This window comes from Malania oleifera, chromosome 8, assembly GCF_029873635.1.
Source record: "Malania oleifera isolate guangnan ecotype guangnan chromosome 8, ASM2987363v1, whole genome shotgun sequence".
NCBI lineage: Eukaryota > Viridiplantae > Streptophyta > Magnoliopsida > Santalales > Ximeniaceae > Malania > Malania oleifera.
In genome coordinates, this window is record NC_080424.1 from 6612723 (window position 1) to 6631708 (window position 18986).

General features: G+C 40.0%; 1 protein-coding gene across 2 annotated transcripts in view; it reads left to right on the forward strand.

Annotated features, from left to right (window-relative positions):
• Positions 1-18954, forward strand: part of LOC131161665 (uncharacterized) — a 61898-nt gene extending 42944 nt beyond the window's left edge. The window contains exons 6-7 of one of the 2 annotated variants that reach the window (XR_009138593.1): positions 10022-10090; positions 18709-18954. The gene's annotated coding sequence lies outside the window, so the exon portion shown is untranslated. The remainder of the gene's footprint in view (positions 1-10021; positions 10091-18708) is intronic. The other variant, XM_058117580.1, reaches the window with a different exon arrangement.
• The last annotated feature ends 32 nt before the right edge of the window (positions 18955-18986 follow it).

Here is an 18986-nt window from a genome sequence, read left to right on the forward strand (position 1 = left end):
CAACATGACTGACTGGAATGTCATCCTCGAAAGTAACAGGCTTGATCATTAGTGACTGAAACACCGGAGGTGTACTAGATGATGCCGTGTCTTTCGGGTTGAAAACTGTCTTTACCGTACCATCTGGTAGTCTTTGGAATTTTGGATCTGAAAGATGGATCGGTGAGGACTGTTGATGAAGCTGCTCATAGCTGGAGATCCATTCAAGAGGAATGAGATCTTTCAGTTCTTCTCTAGGGATTTGCCGTGGGATTTGCAGAATGGTTAGAACGTCGTCTTCTCGTTCCGCAGTGATCAGGATGGTATCTTCAGACTGTCCTGGTAAAGGAAGATCAACGGCGTGATCTTGGAGTCTGTAGATCAGTTGATGATGCAGAGTAGCCATGTAGGCTGATGAGACTTGTGGAGCGCCAGTGATTTGCAGTTGAACCTTCATACAGTTCCTCAGGTTCTTGTCTCTGAGAGGAATGTTGAAGTTGGGAAAGAAAGTAAGACACACGCTACCAGCTTGGAGAGTGGTTAGCGAGGTACCGATTGCTGCATGTTCATACTGCGTATACGTCGTATTCAGCAAAGTGATTTTGGCGGTGACCGGAAGACCTTTTCTGCCATGGAGTGTCAGAAGGAGTCTGACAGCACCAAAGTGAAGATGCGTGTAGCCTTCACGAATCCACTGGTTGATGAGATCTTGATCGAGCTCAAGATCGACATACTGTTCTTTAGTTGTGGCTGGAATCAGGCACTTGTCAAGAGCGGTTGTCTGTACAAACTCTTTGACTTGTGGTCGGTTGTGAGAAATAAGCAAAGTATGGACTTGATTAGCTAGAGACTTTTTTCTTCTAAAAATATTGTAAGGATTTACAAGAGGGAGAGAAGTTTCCTGTATCTGTGCAGAGTCAGGAATGTACGAGTATTCTACTAGGTTTGTAATCTTGGAAGAAGTGGTTTTCTTGATAGTGGAAGGTAGAGAGATGGAAGAAGAGAGTCGAGCAGGAGTAATTTCTGAGCTTTGTGAATGAGATTCCATGGATAATCGATTTTCCCCTTTCAGCTACTTGCTCCTTAGTACTTCTATAATTTACTTCTATGGCCTAAACTTTTCCCTGGACTCCAGGCAAGGACATGGCTACTCTGCATCATCAACTGATCTACAGACTCCAAGATCACGCCGTTGATCTTCCTTTACCAGGACAGTCTGAAGATACCATCCTGATCACTGCGGAACGAGAAGACGACGTTCTAACCATTCTGCAGATCCCACGGCAAATCCCTAGAGAAGAACTGAAAGATCTCATTCCTCTTGAATGGATCTCCAGCTATGAGCAGCTTCATCAACAGTCCTCACCGATCCATCTTTCAGATCCAAAATTCCAAAGACTACCAGATGGTACGGTAAAGACAGTTTTCAACCCGAAAGACACGGCATCATCTAGTACACCTCCGGTGTTTCAGTCACTAATGATCAAGCCTGTTACTTTCGAGGATGACATTCCAGTCAGTCATGTTGAAGCAGACGGATCTCCTATCTACACAGATAAGATTGAAGGTCACTTCATATGGGATGTTGACCCATCCATGTGCGATCCAGACTGCTCATGCCGCCAAAAACAACAAAGAGAAACTAAACCATCCTGCAAACCGTTTTCTCCCTACAGAAAACCCGATGACCCATCCAGCCCATGGATAGGCATCCGACGCCCAGATCCAAAACCAAAACCTTTATGGATCTACGATAGAGCCCTTGAAATTCTTCGAGAAGAAGGTCTCCTTCCTCCTGAAGAACCTCAACTTGAACCCTACCAAACTCCAGTTTCCATACCTCCTGAAACCCAGCCAATACCTTGTTTCATGGCTTCTCCATATGACAAACAGTTTCCACCTTTGGAACCCAGATCATATGACTCTAACCTCCATTCTAGACCATTCATCCAACCCTCTGAAGTTCAACCAGACGGATCAAGGAAACTTCCATCACAAGCTGAACAAGTTCTGAACTGGCAAACCCAGAATGCTAGAACACAGAACACGACGCTGAATGCCATTGACAACAAAGTTGACAGACTCATCAACCATGGCGCTCAGATCAATCAACGATTTGATACCCTTGATTCCAGAATTGAAGCATTATATGATGATATTAAAAGAAGAATCGATGTTCTTAGTTCTGAACTCAGACATTTCATCTCTGAAGGATACTTTGGATCACTATTCAGTGCCAAAGAAGAAGAAATCAGAAGACTCAGAGAAGAAGTCTCACAGATTGAACGAGAATATCGTCCAACTCCTCCAACACCAACCTACACACCAAAAGCATTTCCATATGCTCCATCATATTCCTTCATTCCTCAATCACCACCAACACCATCTTACAGACAGCCTGATTATTCCAAACACTTCAAATCTACTGCTGAAATCCTGAGAAAACATTCCCTTATTCCAGCAGCCCCTGTTGCTCGCAGATCTCAAATCCCAGCAACACCTTTGCCTCCTGAACCTATTCATCAACCACCTGAACATGTTGATCAGAAACTTAAAAGCCCATTTGTTTCACCTGATCAATCTCCATCCTTCCTTGCTGACCCAATTCCTGAAATACTTATTGAAGAAAACAGTGATGTTTCCACTGAGACTGAAACATCATCCTCATCAACAGATCAAGAGATCACTGATCTCACCACCATGATGATGGCATCTCCCACAGAACCAGGATCGTCCAGATCTCATGAATTCCATGACGAGTCCGATACCACAGTCCCTATTGTGGAAGAACCCTCGGAAGCCACCTCGGCTCCTCCTCAATCGGCTCCTCATCATTCAAACAATAACTCATGGTTCTCTTTTGACGGATTACCTCCAACCAAATGGAGAGACAGAATTGGTGAATTTGGTGCATGGATTGATCTCCAACTCTCAAAGCCCGGGAACACATTACAATCAATTCTTGTTGAATTTACATCCAGATTTACTGGTACACTAAGAGATTGGTTCCAAAGTCTTGGTGAATTCAGACAAGTTACGTTCATTAATTCCCAGATTCCCTCCTTTGCATTGGGAACACTCTACAGAGAATTTGTTGGTGATCCAGACATTCACGCCAATGTTGTTCGTCAAGAATATTTTGAGATGAGATGTTGCTCTCTAAAGAAGAAGGATCTTGATTTTCATTATCAAAGAATGTCTAAACGGTATTATCTTCTTGGTGGATTTCATGATGATAATCTTAGACAAGTCTATATTAATTCATTACCAGAAGATATCCAGCCAGACTTACAGAGAAAGATCGCTTCACTCTCTCGGCCTCTCAAAGAAATCTCTCTTGGAGAAATTCATCAGCTGGCACTTACTGCTCTTGAGAAGTTGTGTGACACTCATCAACTATTCTCAAAGATGATCAAGCAGAACCATAAATTCACGAAGCAATGCAAAAAGCCCTATCTACAGATCAAATGCAAAGAGAAGAATTGCATCTGTAGTCCCAAGAAGAAGAAGCATTTCAAAGACTACGGTTCTGACAGACTTTCAAAGAAAGATCATAGAAAGAAGAAAAGATTTAGATTCTTCAAGAAAAAGAACAGAAGAGGATATGACAAATCTCCTCGCTGCTTCATTTGCAAGAGAAAAGGACACTATGCAAAACAGTGCCCAAAGAACAGGACAAAGTCTGCAAAGCTTGCTCAACAGTTACAAAATGAAGAATTAGATGCAGACGCAGAATCTATTCTTTCAGAGCAAGAAGAGATGACAGAAGACACAGTTCTCGTCCTCACTGATTCAGAAACATCTGATTCAGACCATGATTATCAGACAGATGAATCTCTTCAGATCCAACCAGTCCAGCCTGTTCTATTTTCTCAGAATCCTCAGATAAGCCCTCATGTCCAGATTCAACTCCTTCCTGAAAAACATGGTAAACCTATTCCTGTTGTTGCCTTCATTGATACAGGATCTCATAAGACCATGATCAACCCTAAAGTCTTACCTCCAGACTGTTGGTCTTCCCACACTCAGTTTTTCAGAGCAGCCAATGATCAAATCTTCACAACCTCTTTGATTTCCAAAAACAAAATTGGGATTAAACTCCTTCCTAATTGCATCATTTGGACTCAGGTAATCGGTAGTCTACTCCCTCAAAAGGATGTTCTTTTAGGATGGGATGTTTATTGTCTTTCGAAATCATTAAGGATTCTTCCCACTGGAATTAACTACAAAAGAGAATTCAAGCCTTTCACCCAGACAAACAAGATTTATTCTCTTTCATATTCCTGTCCAGATTTCCAGTCCATCCAAAACAAACTCCTGAAGTTATGTGCTGAAAGCCATGATCAGTTTATTCATGATCATCCTCTTTGGAAAAACCCAGACTTCTTTATCCACATTCCCTTCAAGCTTAATGAAGATGTTAGTCCTACTAAAGCTACACATCCGGGAATGTCTCCTTCAGACCTTAAGCTCGCCAGAGAAGAATGTTATTCTTTATTAAGACAAGGTCTCATCGAACCAACTAATTCCTCTTGGGCATGTCAAGCATTCTATGTTGAAAAAAGATCAGAAAAGATCAGAGGAAAAAAGAGATTGGTTATTGATTACAAGCCTCTGAACGTGTTCATCAGGGATGACAAGTTCCCTATTCCAAAAGCAAGAACACAGTTCATCCATCTTGCTGAAGCACAGATATTTTCAAAGTTCGATTTTAAAGGTGCATTTTGGCAACTCGGTATTCATCCAGATGACAGATACAAGACAGCGTTCTGTATACCGAATGAACAATTCCAATGGACAGTTTTACCCTTCGGTTTAAAGATCGCGCCGTCACTGTTTCAAAAAGCGATGACTAGGATCTTCAATCCTATTCTGCATAGTACCTTGATATACATCGATGATATTTTATTGTTTTCAAAAAGTCATGCAGAACATCATCAGCTTCTTGAACATTTTCACCAGTTGGCATCACAGTACGGGATCATGTTATCAGAAAAGAAAAGCGTGATTGGACAAAAGGAAATTGATTTCTTGGGGATGAAAATTTCCCACGGTACTATCTGCCCAGGTCCACATCTCGCAGAGCAATTATTGAAGTTTCCAGATAATAATCTTTCTGTCAAGGAAATCCAACAATTTCTTGGCATAATTAATTATGTCAGAGACTTCATCCCGCACGCAAGCCATCACACCAGCTCCCTGTCGCAGCTGTTGAAAAAGAAGCCTCCACCATGGGGCCCTGATGAGACAAGTGCTATCAAACATTTGAAAAAAGCTGCAAAGGATCCACCGCCTCTGACTATTCCATCTACCGGCAATCTCATCCTCCAGTCAGACGCAAGTGATCATTATTGGGGTGCACTGCTACTTGAAGATAAGGACAACAGAAGAGCCTACTGTGGACATGCAAGCGGAGAATTCAAAGAATCACAGAAACATTATCACACTGTATTCAAGGAGATAATTGCGGTGAAAAATGGAATCCAAAAGTTTGACTTTTATGTCAGATCAAAGCACTTCACTGTCGAAATGGACAACTCATCCTTTCCGAAGATGCTTGAATTCCACAATAAGATTCTCCCTGATCCGCAGATACTCAGATTGAAAGACTGGTTTTCCCGATATGACTTCGCTGTGAAGCATATAAAAGGCGACCACAATGTTCTTGCAGACATGCTATCTCGCCCCAGGAAAACAGCCTCCCTCATTACCAGCCATAAAGCCATACCACTGATACTCATGGCTTCGTCCTCAACCTCTCCTCCTGATATCCTCTACCTTAGTGCCTCGACCCATATCCATTTCCCTCCAGATATGGAACCTGACCTCACTGATCTAGAAAGAATCAAATTCTGTGCCAAAATCTCCCATTACCACTATGCTAAGAACATTGGTCATCATCAGACCTTTCCAGCCTACCCATTTCTTAACCCATACGTCATCAAACCATCAGCCTTCCATACACATGTATTATGGTATCTCTGGTATATTTCTGTTTTGCAGGTACATGCTGTATTCATCCCGCTACAGGAGACGTATACCCATCTTCATGATCCAGCTAACCAGAAATCACTATTCTGGACCTTCCTCCAATTGTTCGATCCACTATCTACATGGAGAAAGAAGCTAACAGCTCTCATGGGAAACTACAACTTATGGAAGATGGACCATGCGGAAGCAGAAGCCGTACACAGTATTTTCATACTCCATCGACCGTATTTCTACAATCCTACCAGAAAGCTGTTATGGTCCCAGAATCAAGCTTATGAATGGGATACCCTGTACAACCTTTCTACCTGGCCAAGATACAAGTTCTCACTGCTGAACCACCTCTGTGAATTGAATGACCTGAAGTCCTGCTCCGAGCTCGTCGTCCTCATTCCTGACGAGATTCCTGCTCCAAAGCCTCCAGATCCTCCAGATGATCCGATGGACACAGATGATGAAGACAACCCATACAAGAAAATGACGTTCTACCATCCGATCCATGGACAGATAACGGATGAAGACTACGTCAACCTGAATCTCTCTCCATCATGCAGAAGTCCAAAATGACGGGCCACGTCCGTAACCACTTTATGTATTATTGTGTTAAAGTCCACAATGGTGGGCCGTCCTATGTCTGTGTGCGATGTAAGTTTGCTTAGAGTCCAAGTTTGTTGGCTTGATGTGTCAATAAGTCTTACATAATTAAAGGTGGTGGGTCACTCCCGCACAAATGCAGCCGCCCATGTGCTGTCACCTTTCTTTATGTCAGTTGTCAGTTGTTGAGTCCTTTGACAAAGTTGCCAGTCGATGCCACAAAGTCTTCACCGGCTTTGCGTTATGTCATCGTCCAACTTTATGTCTCAGTCGAGTCTGCTTTATGTCACTCTCGTTGTTTGCGTATCATGTAAGTTTTCGGGGTCTCAGACCTCTATAAAAAGGGACTGCCTTCCCTTATGTAAGGCAGAGCTAGTTTGAGATCAATCAGAGCAAGTTGAGTTAATACAGAGCTAGTGTTTGTTTCCTTCCATGGCTTTCTAATCTTCTCCTTTCCCCTGAAGGCTAATTGCCCGAAGGACTTCTGTTCTCTTACTTCTATGGACTTGTAATGTCTATATGATGTTACGAGGGATATCTTTACAGTGGATACCCGTAACCTGCCAAGTCACTGAGGAGTGGCATCAGGCTAACCTCTGGTTTAACGAAACTGTAATGGGTTCCTTGCAACGATCGTATCATGGCGCCGAGTATGCTCTGTGCTTGCCTCTATGTGGATATGTTTGCCGGCGTACGAGCCGTGCTATGTGGATGAGATTTGCCAGCGTATGGGTTGTGCTATGTGATTTGCCGGCGTACGGGCCGATGATTTTCATGATATATGTATATATGAAAAATAATATGAATGATTTGATAATTAATGATATGAGTTATCCAGGTATCACGATTTTAGTATATGTATATGATATTAGAACCTGGTTGGCTTGGTCTAGGCTAACACTTGCACGGTACCGTATCTATGTGTCCATGGTTTTTGTGATCATGATATTTGTGTTAACGCCATTGTACGGAGTGGTGTGAGATTGGATGGTCGATGTGGTTATTTTCAAGAAGCGTGCTGTTATCGCCCCTAGTGTACGGACCAGTTTGGGTAGACCCATCAGACCTACAAACTACTGTTTGACTTGGCAGTGGTCGGTCAACCATTGTCAAGTCCCGCCTTCGGGCCACACAACCCAGTCATGTGTGGGTAATACATGACAACAGCCAATTAACCTACCAGGATTGTTTTATATTATTATTATGATATGAGATGAGATATGCTTATGAAATGTAGTATGTTCTTCCATGTTTTGATATACATATGTTTTCCTAGATTTGATAAATAGTACTGAATATGATATGTATGATATATGTAGAACACGGTACACTCATGTTGTCACATACTAGTATTAGTTTATTTCCCTTATTGAGAGGTGTCTCACCCATAAATCTTATTAACTTTTCAAGAGCCCCGGATAAGAGAGCAGGAAAAGTCCCGCTGATATAGTACGGTCTATCTGTCCTTTTTGAAGGGTAAGTTTTGTAGGGACAGTTAGATTTTGTGGGAAATGTCCATAAGTTTTATTTTTGCGATGTATATATGAAAATACAGTGATTGTAGTAACTCTGGTATATTGTGGTATATGGTATTGAGATGTACATGTTTGTATATTTTCTGCTGCTAGGGCTTTTGCTTTATGTTCTAATATATCCTTGGTGCCCACGAGCTCAGGTGGATTGTGACCTACTGAGCTGGAATATGGGATATGTGATATTGATATTATATAAAAAAAAAATGTGAAAAAATAAGCAGGTCGTGATAGTATGGGTTTTGGATTTGATAAATATGCACTCAAAAAATCAGAGGATTTTTACACTAATCCAAATGCTAATTTTGTGTTAATTGTGCAAATAAACCCACATATATATATATATATATATATATATATATATATATATATAGAGCCAAAATTATAACCGTTGGGGACACTCAGGGAATTATTAAAATTATTTTAAATGTGTTTAAGAAATTAACCTTGTTTAATCCCAATTAAGCATGGTAAAAATTTGACCAATCCGAGAGTTTCGGTTGACCGAGCCATTGGTTTGGTTGCTCGAATAGATACATGAAAAAAAAGTGATTTATGAAGTTTGGGTGCCTAATCAAGGGTTTGGTCTGCTAACCAAGGGGATTTTTCAATTTGTTCGAGGTTCGGTCACCTGGTCTCAAGTTCGGTTTGCCGAACTTGCACATTCGGTCGTCCGGGGATATTTTGAATGTAAAGTTCGGGCGCTCGAGTTGTTAGAAAAAGTTAGGGTTTGAGTTCGGTCAACTGTGGTCACTTAGCTCATTCTGAGTTCGGTCGCCCGAAGGCAGGTCAACTTTTTAACCAGTCAACAATTTGGTCGATCGAGGCAATTTGACTTGCCTGGTTCGATCGCCCAAAGTCCTTATGATTTTAAACTTAAGGTCTATACTTTAAATCATAAGTTACCCCTGATTGCATAGTTGATAGTGGGGATTTTCTTAAGTGCTTGTGCAAGGACTTAGAGTTTCTCTAAGGTCTTTGAGCTAACCCTAAAAATCCGGCATCAGTCGACCGAAGGATGATCCCTAAGGTCAATCTATGGTCTTGAGCATTTAGTCCTATCATGCATGTGATGCAGTTATTACAAAACCATATTATATTACAGAACAAACAAAAAATGAATGCAAATACAATATCAAATAGGTCTTCATTCTTTTGCTTTTTCAGATGCCATATATATGAAGCATGATCTTTGCTGTCCGTATGACCTCCTTGAGCTTCTAGCATCAATGCATGCTAAGGATGAATCTGTTTAAGAAGCTCAGTGCACAGGTGAGAAATATTGGTCTTGTCATAATCAAAACGGGATCATTGTAGAGACTTGAAGAATTATAGTAATTAAATAATAAAAGAAAATAAATGAAAAGAAAAATTTCAAAAGGGACTCATAGGGTCTCGTCGACGAATGCAGGGCGCTCATCGACGAGCATACTTGAGCTCGTTGATGGGGACACGTGTCTCGTCGACGAGAATTTACCGAGAAGGGGTTTAGCAGAGCCTGAAGCTCGTCGACGAGAGATTTAAGTTCATTGATGAACTCCCTTCATGGACTCGTCGACGAGGTGATGTGTCTTGTCGACGAATCCGCAGTTTATAAATAGGTCTAACTCGAGTTTTCAGCGAGAAATTCATGCAACCTGCTTTCTCTCTCTCTCTAGAATACGTTTATCTCCCCTTCTCTCTACAATTACGACTTTGTTTTTTGCCGGTTTGACGATCGGAAGCCTCTATGCTACTCTTGGGAAGATTCTCTTCAAGTCTGTTAGAGTAGATTGTTTGTTAGACCAACTTGGGTACTATCCCAAAATTAGGGTAAGTTAATTATTTGAATATTTTCAGTATTATCAAACTTATTTGAGTTTAAATTCTGTGTTGTATAAGAATATACTGGTGTTTTGTGGAGTAAAATTGAGGTATTGTGTTTTCAGGATTAGGGTGTTTTTTGGGACCCTGCGAATGTGTTGAGGACCCCAGCAAGTATATTTCCATAAATTCAGGTAAATTATAGTTTAGAAATGATGAATATGTGAAGTTGGGGAAATGTAAATGTTATTGCTATTATGGTTAATTCAGTGGTTTGGTTGGGAATTATATGGGTGTTATTTCAAGGAGTTAGAAATTATGAATGCTGCATACATGAAATTATGAGCAGTATTTAGAGCTAGATAGTCAGGTAAGGGGAATACATGTTATGCCAGCCTTATTAGACGTTTTATCAGTATGATATAGTATTTGATTAGAATATATGTATAGAAGCATGATTGTACAGTATTTTACAGAATGATTATACAGTGTTTTTATTTACCATGATTATATAGAAATATATAGAACCATGATTATACAGAATATAGAACCATGATATACAAAAATACAGATTATACAAAATATAGAGTCATGACATACAGAATATAAAATTACAGTTACAAAATTACAGAATATATAGATATACAAATATACAGTTATTATAGCGTCATGACTATACAATTTATACAGGATCATGGTTAATACAGAAATACAGAATCATGGTAAAATAGTTAGATTTATATATAAATATTATTATACAGTATTAGACCCCGATGGAATACAATAGTTTATAGAGCACAGTACCGTTGCGTTACAGTATAGACAATGCAATCATACGTCTCAAATAGAGTATGATACAACCAATTGTGCCCTTGTGTAGAGTTGTTAGCTCCTTGGCGTCCGGACCAGGTGGAGCGGGCCTTTCGTGCTATAGGAATCCAGATATGCATGCAGTTAGGCTAGCATTGGAGGGCCAACTAGTGTTTAGCCCGCTTTCGGGCGCACAACCCAATCATGAGGGGATAAGTCATGACATATAGCCATCTAAGGGGGAAATATACAGATATATTGTTTTATATAGTACACATTGAAAGTAGAGATTACGTATTATAGATAGAAGTACTTTTGAATAAAAAACTCAAAAATTTCCATATTCTATATGATATAAGCATGTGTTATTATACAGATGTTTTCTTGGTATATATCGTATACAAAATTAGTTAAATGATATGTTGCCAACTAACTCATATGCCACACACTGGTGATAACATGTTTCTCCTTACTAAGAGGTGTCTCACCGCATAATTATTAAACATTTCAAGTAATTTAGAGAGGCGTGCAGGGCCAGCTCAGAGGTAGAGTTGGTGTAGAGTTAGTGTAGTTTTTGGGGTGAGTTTTGGGCTGGTCTATGAAGCCCATAGTATTTTGGGAAATGTTATGTATATGTGTGTGTATGTGCACAGTTAGGTATATAGTACTCTGGTATTGTATTTTGGTATTTTTTAGATATGTATGTACTTCTGCTACTTAAGTGTTGTATGAAATGCACAGAATACCACGATCCCACTTCGGGCCGTGATGACGTCAGTTATAATCATTTAAGGTTTTGGAGCCCATTTATTAATATAGAAAAGGAAAAAAATGGATGGAAATTTCAGGTTGTTACAATTTAGTATCAGAGCCTAAGTTACTAGGTTCTGTAGACTATAGAGTGTAGCGGAAACAATACCGGAGTATAGGAATGGATCAAGAATTTAGTGAGTCAATTTTGGGGGAAAGAAGATAAGTATTTGGGATTTTATTTAGTGATCGGGAAGTAAAATTACCGTTGTGGTTTCTGTGTCTTTCTTGGGGTAACGATTTCAGGAAAGCCATAGTAAACTATGGTCGAGTTGTGTTTCTCAGTTACTGGACCGAATTTTAAATTAAGAGTAAGAACGATAGATTAATTGGTGATATGAGATTTTAAGTGGATGAATATGTTAGTTATGTTATACAGACAGGGTCCTTAGATTATGTTTATTTTCTTTTTCAGGATGGACCCTGGAGGGAGTAGCGCTCATGCTAGTGGGGCTGATGGGGTAGACCCCTCTGGTGCAGGTGGTGGGAATTCAGACGCAGTCTTACGTAGTGTGGCTCAGCAAGTTATGGTTGAGATTGTACGTAGCTCTAGAGAACAGGGAGGACCATAGATAGAGTGAGACTGTACTATTGAAAAGTTTACGAAGATGAATCCTCCGGCCTTTTTAAGGGGAGCCGATCCTACAATGGTTGAAAATTAGATGCAGGAGATCGAGAAAATATTGACAGTTCTCCATTACACCGATGAACAGAGGGTTTTTTATGCTGCCTATAAGCTTATAGGTGAGGTTGAGAGGTGGTGGACTGCTACGAGGTTACTGGAGGAATAGAGGCAGGTACCAGTAGCTATGACCTAGTTCTGATTTAAAGAAATCTTCTTTGATCGTTATTTTCCCGCCATCGGCAAGGAGGCGAAGGTAGCAGAATTTCTGGGATTGACTCGGCGGAATCTTACAGTCCAGCAGTATGCAGCGAAGTTTATTGAGCTGTCGCGCTTCGCCCCTTATATTGTTCCAGATGAGGTGAAAAATGTTAGAATGTTTGAGAGGGGTTTGAGAAGACATATTTATAAACAAGCGGTGGTTTTAAAGCTGCAGGACTTCTCTAAGTTGGTTGATAGGGCGACTATGGCATAGGAGAGCAAGCCGAAAGATGCAAGAGCACCGAGGTAGAGGGATGTGGGGACCTTGAGTCAAAGAAAGAGGCCTACATCTTCGGGATTTCAGGCGAGCTCTAGATGAGACCATTGGAGGGGAGATAGGTATGGGAGAGTTCAGTGACAAGAGGGAGGAGATCGCTGGTATTAGGGTGAGCAGGCATACCATATTTGCTCCACTTGTGGTAGGAGGTGTACAGGAGCATGCTGGTTGGGAAGTAATGTTTACTATAGTTGTGGTAGACCTGGACACATAGCACGGGAGTGTTAGTGGTCACTGAACAGAGCACTAGTCCCTACATAGATCTAGAGACATAATTAGGTACCTAGGGGTGGCGGCCAACAGAGGAATGTAGCCTCGGTGAGGGTTTATGTGCTGACATCGGGAGATGCAGAGATTGCTGCAGACGTCGTGACAGGTACTTTTACTGCTTTATCATATGAAGTTGTGGTTTTGTTTGACACAGGTGCCACTCATTCATTTGTATCGTCGGGTTATGCTAAATTATCTGGGATTGAGACACAACTATTAGATGTAGAGTTGTTTGTTGCCACACTGACTGGATCTGCAGTGAGATGTAGGAAGATACTTAGGAATTTTTCAGTGGCCATTTAGGGGAAAGTACTTCCAACTAATCTTGTGATACTAGACCTGCAAGGGTTTGACGTATTATTGGGTATGATTGGTTGGTAGCTAATCATGCCAGTATTGACTACCATTAGAAAGAAGTGATTTTTAGATCCTCGGAAGAGCAGGAATTCAAGATTCGTGGGATTGCGTGTGCACGCCCCACCGCAGTTAGTATCACCTTTACAATTGAGGAGGCTGCTTCAGGACAGTTGTCAGGGATTCGTAACTTATGTAAAGGAGAGGCCAAAGGGAGAATTAAAGCTTACTGATATTTCAGTGGTTAGAGAATTTTCAGATGTTTTCCCAGAGGAGTTACCTGGCTTACCACCTGATTTGAGAGATAGAATTTGTAATTGATATTCTTCTAGGGATGACACCAATATCTAAAGTGCCTTATAGGATGACTCGAGCAGAATTAAAAGAGTTAAAAAATCAGTTGTAGGAGCAGTTAGCAAAAGGTTTCATCAAGCCCAGCATGTTGCCTTGGGGAACACCGGTCTTATTTGTAAAGAAGAAGGATGAGACCGTGAGGATATGCATTGATTACAGAGAAATAAACAAAGTGACGATAAAGAATAAATATCCTCTTCGCAGAATTGATGATTTATTTAATCAGCTCCAGGGGACTTAAGTCTACTCCAAGATTGATCTTCGGTCAGGTTATCAACAAGTGAAAGTTAAAGCAGAGGACGTTCCGAAGATGGTTTTCAAGACCCATTTTGGGTATTACGAGTTTCTCGTTATGCCGTTTGGCCTGACGAATGCATCAACAACGTTTATGGACCTAAGGAATCATGTGTTTCATCAGTATCTGGACTAGTTCATTGTGGTATTTATAGATGATATACTGGTCTATTCAAAGAGTTTTGAGAAACATGAACATCATTTGAGGTTGTTGTTGCAGGTATTGAGGGAAAGAAAGTTGTACGTGAAATTCAAGAAATGTGAATTCTGGCTGAGGCAGGTCATTTTTCTAGGGCATGTGATATCCGAGAATGGTATAACAGTTGACCTAGGCAAGATAAAGGCAATGGCAGATTGGGCGAGGTCGAGAAATGTTCAAGAAATCAAGAGTTTTCTAGGACTAGCAGGGTATTACCGGCGCTTTGTGGATAGGTTTTCCAGACTGTCAGGTCCCTTGACACGACTCACGAGAAAGAATGTGAGGTTTGAATGGTCTAATGAATGTGAGTAGAGTTTTCAGGAGTTGAAATAAAGGCTGGTTATTGCCCTGGTGTTGACTATTCCATCAAGAGAGGATGTATTTGTTATTTACAGTGATGCGTCTCAAAGGGGGCTTGGGTGTGTGTTGATGCAGCACAAAAGAGTTATTACTTATGCATCCAAGCAACTTAAAGAATATAAGAAGAACTATCTTGTGTATGATTTAGAGCTAGTTGTAGTGGTGTATGCCCTCAAGATTTGGATACACTATCTTTATGGAGGGAAATGTGAAATCTTCATAAACCACAAAAGTTTGAAATATTTCTTCACTCAGAAATAACTGAATATGAGGCAAAGAAGATGATTGGAACTCATTAAAGATTATGACTGCATTATTAGCTATTACTTAGGAAAAGCAAATGTGGTAACTGATACACTGAGCCGAAAGTCAGTGGGAGCAGTATTGTCAGTAGTGGAGATTCAGCACCCTATCCAGATGGATTTGGAGAGGTTAGGCTTGGAGCTAATAGAGGGTGATCACCAGACATTCATTGCCAACCTAATGGTTCGGCCTGCTTTGCAAGAAAGAATTAAAGTCGCCTAGAGGAGTGATTCAGAATTAGCAGAACTGATGGATAAAGTACAGGATGGACAGGAGGAAGAGTTCAGTATCTCAGATGACGGAGTTTTGAGGTTTTGTGTCAGACTATGTGTTCCTGCAGACGCCAAGATCAGAAGGACGATCTTAGAAGAGGCTCATAGATCCCTTTACACCGTATATCCGGGTAGCACAAAAATATATTGGGATCTACGGGAATCCTTCTAGTGGAGCGGCATGAAGAAGGAGATTGTTGAATTCATGAAACAGTGTTTGACGTGCCAGCAGATAAAGGCTGAGCACCAAAGACCGGCAGGGCAGATGCAGTCACTTTACATCCATGAGTAGAAATGAGATCATGTTTCCATGGACTTCGTGTCAAGGCTACCGCCAGTGCGGCGGGGACAAAACACTATATGGATGGTCGTAGATCAGCTGACGAAGACCGCTCACTTTATCCCTATCAAAGTCAACTATTCTATGGGTAGACTGGTAGAGTTATACATTTAGGAGATAGTGCGCTCTCATGGTATGCCAGTATCAATAGTCTCAGATTGAGACCCCCAATTCACTTCACGATTTTGGAGGAGCTTTCAGGAGGCTATAGGGTCACAATTAGCATTCAGCACCACTTTTCATCCTCAGATAGATAGGCAGACAAAGAGGACGATCCAAATACTTGAGGATATGCTACGAGCGTGCATGCTAGATGTCGGGGGTAGTTGGACCCAGTATGACACCATATGAGCCTTTATACGGTAGGAGGTGCCATTCTCTATTATACTAGGATGAAGTGGGAGAAAGACGAGTATTGGGACCAGAGTTGGTATAGTAGGCATACGATAAAGTCCGACTTATTAAAGACAGAATCAGTGTAGCTCAGAGTCGGCAGAAAAGTTACGTGGATACTCGTCGCTGGGAATTAGAGTTTAATGTGGGAGATCGGGTATTTTTGAAGGTAGCTTCACTGAGAGGAGTTATGAGATTTGGGAAGATTGGTAAGTTGAGCCCTAGGTATATTGGCTCATTGGAGATACTTGAAAGAGTGGGGTCAGTTGCCTATAGGCTAACTCTACCACCAATTCTGTCTAGAATACACGACGTATTTCATGTTTCCATGCTGAGGAAAAACATCCCAGACCTATCCCACGTGATTAGTTATATAGAGATAGAGCTTAGAGATTCATTGGCATATGAAGAAGCACCAGTGACATCCTAAATTGGAAGGAACAAGAATTGCATACCAAGAAAATTCAGTTAGTAGAAGTCTTGTGGAGGAATTATGTCAAAGATGAAGCTTCATGGGAGCTTGAGGAGGGAATTAGATAGAAATACCCACACTTGTTTAGTGGGATACAGTAATAGTTAGTATGGCTCAGATAATGACAGTTTTATTTTAATTAGTGATGAATGTATAGTTGTATTTTAGATTATAGGGTAGGTAGTGTTCTGGTTTTGGGAGAAAATTTTCTTTTATGAGTATAATTGTAATCTCTCAGAACTGCTTTTGTAACTACAGTATTCTTCCGCCATAAGTGAGAGTAATTAATAAAATAAGTAGCTCGTTTTCCTCCATGGATGGTGTTCGATACAGATAGAAAAATTCGAGGAAGAAATTTTATGAGGATGGGCGAACATAGAGACCCGAAAAATTATAGTAATTAAATAATAAAAGAAAAGAAAGGAAAATTTCAAAAGGGACTCACAGGGTCTCGTCGAAGAACACAGGGCGCTCGTCGACAAGCATACTTCTTAAACTTGTCGACAGGGACACGTGTCTCGTCGATGAGAATTTACTGGGAGGGGGTTTAGCAGTGCCTGAAGTTCATCGATGAGGGCTTTAAGTTCGTTGATGAACTCCCTTCATGAACTCATTGACGAGGTGATGTGTCTCATCGACGAATCTGCAGTTTATAAATAGGCCTAACTCGGTTTTCTAGTCAGAAATTCATGCAGCTCCCTTTCTCTCTCTCTAGAACACTTTTCTCTCTCCTTCTCTCTACGATTTCAATCTCGTTTTTCGTCGGTTCGATGATTGGAAGCCACCACACTACTCTTGGGAAGATTCTCTTCAGGTATGCTAGAGTAGATTGTTGGTTAGGCCAACTTGAGTATCATCCCAAAATCAGGGTAAGTTGATTATTTGGGAATTTTCAGTATTACCAAGCTTATTTGAGTTTAGATTCTGTGTTGTATGAGAATATACCGGTGTTTTGTGGAGTAAAATTGGGGTATTGTGTTTTCAGGATTAGGGTGTTTTTTGGGACCCTGCGAATATGGGTTGAGGACCCCAGCAGGTATATTTCCATAAATTCAGGTAAATTATAGTTTAGAAATGATGAATATGTGGAGTTCGGGAAATGTGAATGTTATAGTTATTACGGTTAATTCAGTGGTTTGATTGGGAGTTATATGGTTGTTATTTCAGGGAGTTAGAAATTATGAATGTTGCATGCATGAAATTATGAGTAGTATTTAGAGTTAGATAATCAGGTAAGGGGAATACATGTTATGCCAGCCTTATTAGACGTTTTATCAGTATGATATAATATTTGATCAGAACATATGTATAAAGTTTATTAAATTGCGTGGCTTGAGAAATACTAGAATATTATAGAATATGTTATATAGTTTTATAGAAGCATGATTATATAGCCTACAGAATTATGAAATACAGCGTATACAATTTTATATATAGAATTATATAGAAATACAACTTATATAATTATATAGTATTTTACAGAATCATGCTTATACAGTATTTTATAGAATTATGATTTCGTAGTAAATCTCAGAGCATGATTGTACAGTATTTTACAGAATGATTATACAATGTTTTTATTTACCATGATTATACAGAAATATACAAAACCATGATTATACAGAATATAGAACCATGATATACAGAATATAGAATCGTGATATACAACAATACATATTATATAGAATATAGAGTCATGACATACAAAATACAGAATTACAGTTACAGAATTACAGAATATATAGATATACTGTTATTATAGCGTCATGGCTATACAATTTATACAGGATCATGGTTAATACAGAAATACATAGTCATGTTAAAATAGTTAGATTTATATAGAAATATTATTATACAGTATTAGAACCCGATGGAATACAACAGTTTATAGAGCATGGTACTGTTGTGTTATAGTATAGATAGTGCAACCATACGTCTCAAATAGAGTATGGTACAGCCGATTGTGCCATTATGTAAAGTTGTTAGCTCCCTGGCATCTGGATCAGGTGGAGCAGGCCTTTCGTGCTATAGGCATCCAAATATGCATACAGTTAGGCTAGTACTGGAGGGCCAATCAGTGTTTAGGCCCGCCTTTGGGCTGCACAACCTAGTCATGAGGGGGTAAGTCATGACATATAGCCATCAAGGGGGGAAATTTATAGATATATAGCTATGTATAGTACACACAGAAAGTAGAAATTATGTATTATAGATAGAAATACTTTTAAATAGAAAACTCATAAATTTCCATATCCTATATGATACAAGCATGCGTTATTATACAAATGTTTTTTTTTATATATATTGTATACAACATTAGTTAAATGATATGTTGCCAACTAACTCATATGCCACATACTGGTGATAACATGTTTCTCATTACTGAGAGGTGTCTCACCCCAAAATTATTAAACATTTCAGGTAATTCAGAGAGAGGCGTGCAGGGCCGGCTCAGAGGTAGAGTTGGTGTAGCGTCGGTGTAGTTTTTGGGGTAAGTTTTGGGTTGGTCTGTGGAACCCACAGTATTTTGGGAAATGTTATGTATATGTGTGTATGTTTACAACTAGGTATATAGTACTTTGGTATTTTATTTTGGTATTTGTTGGATATGTATGTACTTCTGCTACTTAGGTGTTATATGAAATGCACAGGATACCATGGTTCCACTTTGGGTCGTGATAACGTCAGTTATGTTCATG